The following is a 5761-nucleotide window of genomic DNA, read 5'->3' as shown; positions in this document are numbered from 1 at the left end:
GATTGGCTGGTGGGCTTGGCTTAAGGCATAGTGAAGGTATGGTCAATTTGCATGTTTGTCTTTTATTAGTGTAGATACCCATAGTCTCAGAATAAGAACACTTTATTTATGTACTGAGAATATATATATTTTAAATTTAGATGATCTATTTTGAATTACTTTTATCCATACATTTTGAATTACTTGTTCTTTACATTTAAGAATTCAAAAAAACTAAAACTGAATAGCAAATAATTTATTAATGATACATGGTTGCCGTGGCAATAATAAATTCACTTGAAAGAGACAATAATCAAAGCAAAAGGATAAATACTTGCCAATCATAAAATCTGTGGCCATTAGGGCTATCATATAAAAATCCAGCCAGACCTTAAAGAAAATACGTCCTCTTAATAGTCCATATGGAATAGGTCCATAGTACCTAAAATTCTGTCAATTATCACCTTTTAACTACATATGACTCATTGGCACATAAGTATGGCTTTTAAAGAAATTGGATGGATATTGGTCAGGATTAGATCTCCTTTCAAATTGATTAAATACTCTCTTACAAATATTTGATTTTGGATCACTGGGGCTTTTTGCAATCATAATGTCACCTCTTTGGATACCATAAAAATGTTTACTAAGATTTTGTGCAAAGACAATATCTGAATTTTGAATTGTAGGCTCCAGTGATGGTCAGAACACATGACAACACCACCAACATATTCAAAAGCACAAGGATTTATACAATCATTTTTGAACAATATAGTCAACCAGTCAAAAGTTTTTCCCCAGAACACCAAGAACCATATATCTATGTGGACTCTGCCACCATTGGCCTTAGGTCTGTTCTACAATACATTAAATTTTTAGGGTAGTTGTAGGCATTCCAGGAATAATAATGCCTCAAAGCATATATGAATGATCCATGGTTTCATAATTCCCAGGTCCTGCAGAAGTCCCAAGAATTCGTATTTTTAATAGTGTTTTTCTTTAGAAGCATTTTAGTTTCCCAAAATGATCTCACTGAATTTATGAATTGAGAGCCCAATAGATTGTTTGTTATGTAGAATTTATGAGCTCTTTGCTGACTTTTTATTTGAATGAAGATGACTACACCAGTCTAGTCCATTTTCAAAGAGAGGTACCACATTAATTGTTTATTCAACAATCTATTGTGTCCCACATAGTTGGCTGAGCAATGAAGATACAGCAATAAATAAGACAAGGTCCTTGCAATCAGTGAATTTACATATTTGTGGAGAAAGAAGACATATGCTCCCTTAAATGAAGCAGTGAGCTCATTCCTTTCCAAACAGAAAAAGTTGTAATACCTTTAATGCTATGAATATAGAGTTTCTTTTCAGTGTACCCAAAGAGAGGTGATGAGCCTTATATTTTCACAGCTAATTAGTAGCATGCAGAAGTCCTAATTGAGAAGGGAATGACCTTTTGCTGTCCATGGTGCTGAATAATCCAGTATCTACAGAATATATGGGAACATAACACTGCTATTTACTCAACTGCTGAACTAATTTTTTTTTTTAACTTTCTGAGTAATTAACTGGATGTAAAAATTGTAAAAGCAAACACGGCACAGTCATGATCAGAAAACTGTCCTAGATCATTACTCCATTAATTTTTGAAACAATTGTTTTAGTTCTAATCTAAGTATGTGCTACTTGAGTAGTTCAGGTGACAGAATAAAACTATTAATTATAGACAGTGATCATACTGATTAATTTAATTCATCTACAATATTTTCTATAAGTGTATTTTTACTACAAATGTTAAAGGGATAACTAGATAAATGTGTTTTTTATATCCTCATCTAAGGATATGTTTATCAATTTTAAATAGGAAGGGAAACAGAGAGGGAGAGAGAGAAAGAGAAACATCAATGTAAGACAGAAACATTGATCAGTTGCCTCATGTACATGCCCTGTGCCCTGACTGGGAATTGAGCCTACAGATTTTTGGTGTAGGGGATGATGTTCCAATCAACTGAGCCACCTGGCCAGGACCTAGATATTTGTTTTAATAATTGGTAAGCCTAATTTTTTAACTGGTCCAGTGCAGTAGTATTAGATACCTATGCTACTTTAAGACTTTATGGGTAAGATGTAACTTTACAGTAATTTTGTTTACTGCTAAGTAATCAACTATTAAATATATTAGGAATCGGGACCCTAATATGATTTTAAAGTGATACTTTATAAATCTAACTTTTAAATTGTCATTTTCAGTGAAGTCATATTTTATATATGACATATCACAATAGTTATTAAGATAGTCAAAATTTATGTAATGAACACAAAAAATTATATAAAATAGGTAATAATGTAGAAATAATGAACACATATGCAGATTCAAAATAAAGTTTTCACACTGGAGAAGAGTTCTAAAAGTGCCTGGTTCACAAAATTTCATGTGAGTTTTGAAATATTGCTAGGGACAATGATAAGATTTTCTTAAATGTAGGCATGTTACAAGGCTGTAGCATATGTTAATTTCTTGAATATTTACAGACTTCTGATAAAAGATGAATATTGATTAAATATTCAAGTACGTATTGGTAATGGACCAAGTCAAGCATGCTTCTCTGACACTAGCACACTATAAGTAATGTGGGAATAGTTCATTCAATGTGAGACTATACTTTTAATGTAAAAAATTAAAAGGAATATTACTATTCTTGTGTTGGTTCTTATATGATAACAATAAGTATCTCAGAGAATATTAATACTCCTTATGACAACACTCTTACAATGAAAACATCAGAACCACAATTTCACAAATCAAATAATGTTGTCCTTACAATTACTTATCTAAATGGACATAAATGAGCTTGAGCATCTTCTTTTCATGAGGCTGGTGGGTTTGTCCCACTCTGACTTCCCTTGAGGCACTGCTAAAACCCACAGGCTCCCATAGTCCACACAGGCATTGCCCTTGAGCACCTGGTACTTTTGGCAAAGGGGATGCCCGTTTGGGGACCTCACAAGACTTGGTGAGTCTCTCAGCCTCTCAGTTTTGCTTTCTTTCATTTTGGCTTATTCTCAGGCAGGCCTTGCCTTTGAGCTGTTAAAATAAATAGCATAATTTCCAAGTTTGCATCCCACCAGCTCAGTAACCCCAGTAGAAAGTCAGCTTTACTTAAAGAAGTCCTAGGGTTGAATACCATTGGCCTGCCTTGTCACACACCCTTTCCAGAGTTAGTCCTGAGGGCTGGGGTAGGTATGATAAACCACACCTGAACCATGCGCCTCTTCTACAAATAGGTGGTAGAGTCAACCTGAACTGGATGCCATGGATCCATAGTGGAGAACTGCTGGTCCCCAAAATGATAATGTGGGTATTATTAGCTTAAAAAATCTAATGGATATTGGCTTGGCAAAATATATAGGGTGGTTATTATCCACATACTTAAATATTTTTTATCTACCTTTATGTAGAAAGAAAAATTAAAATACTGTTTTGATATGATAATGGCAAGATTAGAAATCATTTTCACTTCTGATATTATCCAAAACCAGATGCTTTTACGAGAGGGAGGGCGGGTGCAGAAGTAGGCTTACAGTTGTTCCTATGGAAAATAATACAATAATTATTAAATAATACTGTAAGAATAAACCCCATGTTTCATGCACTTACAACTGTAAACCTACTTTTGCCCACCTTGTATTAAACTTATGTTTCTTTGCCCTAAAACCTAGGAAGGAACCTAAAGCAAGAATCTTATATGCAAAATTCAAATTAAAATGCCATTGTAAAATAATTTGAAGGGAAAAATTCAAATTTTTATGATTTATAATAAATACCCTTAGATAATAAATACATAGCAATTTACTACAGATTACGAGCACTATTTCTGAGTCTTTTAAAAAGGGTCAGGTCAGTGACATTCCCTGCTGAGATTAATATGACCCCTTCCTGACGTGAGTTCAGCCACCAAACCACGTAGTTCTGCTACAGATGACAGGAGGTCACAAGCCAGAGACATTAAACCAGATTTATTTAATGTGCACTACAGAGGAGGCTGGAAATGACAAATGGCGGGAAGGTTTTTATATCCTGTTCACCAGCAAAAAATGTAGCCTGTCATAGATTTTCCTTCTTTTCACTGAGAGGCAAGAGACTTTGAAGCCATTGTCAGGCCACAGGCCCCCTGGAGAGCTCTGCTCTGGCCCCAACCTCCACTGTGGAGCATGAATACATGGGCAGTGGGGGTGACTTGAGATCACAGAACACAGATATTAATAAATAATAAAAGGCAGCGTTAGATCAAGGCTGCTCACAGAGCTGGAGTTCAGCTGGTTTGTCCAGGCAGAGGAGGAAGGTATTTTTAGTTTCTGAGCTAATTCCTTAACAACAACCATTGTGTGGAGACATGGCTGGGAATCAAAGGGCCTCTAATCAAAGGGCAGCATGAATAACCCCGCTGTGCAGGGTTGCTCAGAGAAGACTTTAACTGTCCTGATAGAAGACACATGAGGAAGATGTGTACCAGTTTCCTTGTGCTGGAAAAGAGAGAATCTTTTGCCCTTCTCCCAATTCCCAAGAATTAATACCTAAACTTAAGGTTTTTTTTCTAAGTTGAATCTCAGACAAGAAATGTGTCTTTCATGATCATGGTCTGTCGAACATCATCATAACACTGTCTTTTCAAGTTTGTAAAAAAGTAGAAGGTATGCAGTTATTGCCTAAATGGTTAATGCGACGGAAAGTTATTTTCTAATAAAGTGTAACCAGAACCTCTGTGTATGGATCAGAGAAAAGAGTAAGTGCTCAGAGTAAAGATGTCACTGGAGTTAGAGCCAGAAGTTTTGGATTTGAATCCAGATTCTTGTTAACTGAGTATAGGGCAGGCCACCTGTCTTTCTCGATATGCGTTCTTCTGTAGTACAGGCGGTCATCTCAATGTACCTTCACACATTGAAAAACAAAGAAGGTAATGCATGTGCCAGCATCCAAAAGGTGTCTACAATAGAATTATAGGAAGATATTCTTGTTGGGAATTACCTTAATAATTTGTCCATGTTCAGTGAATGAAGGTAGGCAAGCATCACTTACTGTTAAGACTACCTTCTTCTAAGTTTTATAAGAGAGGAGAGATACAAAATAAATTAAAATATTGGTTGACTCCATTGAATTCTTGGAAAAACTAATTTTGATTATGGAGGAAAAGAATCACATCAAACATCTTCATGGAAGCGAGTTATTAATTGATGGGACAACTAGGTAAGGGACAATACCGAAGCCTTCCATTAGAAGCCTTTCATAAAAAAGACATAAACTCTAATCACTAAGGATATTTGAGCCATATGACAACCAGTAGACAGATGGTATTGTAACATGCTTCTAAATGGCTGGGTTTAAAATCCTTTTCCAGATGTTTAGTGTCTTATAGAAAGCAAACGTGTGTGTGTAGTTAGTTAGATAGGTGGATAGATATTATAAACTGTGTTGGTATTATAAGGAAAAACAAAACATAATACACTTGAAAAACCTAAATACATATTCTAGTTTATAGGCACACAAAGATGAACTAGGACTTTTTTAGTTACAAGCGACAAAAGCCCAACTCAAACTTATTTATACAAAAAGGGTACAGGGATGATGGGAAACTGACCAACATTATAACAGGGAAATCAAGGCCATAGTTCTTTAGGCAATGAAGGATACAGGGGTTCAGATGATGCCATCTGTCTCCCCTTGGCTCCCTCTCCACTCTCCGCTAGGCTATTCTGTTTTCAGGTCTCTCCTCTCTTGCATA

At 35.6% G+C, this 5761-nt stretch overlaps 1 pseudogene; it reads right to left on the bottom strand.

Annotated features, from left to right (window-relative positions):
- Nucleotides 1-292: 292 nt before the first annotated feature.
- On the bottom strand, nt 293-795 carry LOC102247541 (annotated as a pseudogene).
- Between the last annotated feature and the right edge of the window lie 4966 nt (nt 796-5761).

The sequence above is a fragment of the Myotis brandtii genome, unplaced genomic scaffold, assembly GCF_000412655.1.
Source record: "Myotis brandtii unplaced genomic scaffold, ASM41265v1 scaffold95, whole genome shotgun sequence".
Lineage (NCBI taxonomy): Eukaryota > Metazoa > Chordata > Mammalia > Chiroptera > Vespertilionidae > Myotis > Myotis brandtii.
Note: the sequence above shows the minus strand (reverse complement) of the source record. Positions and strands in the feature narration are given on the sequence as shown.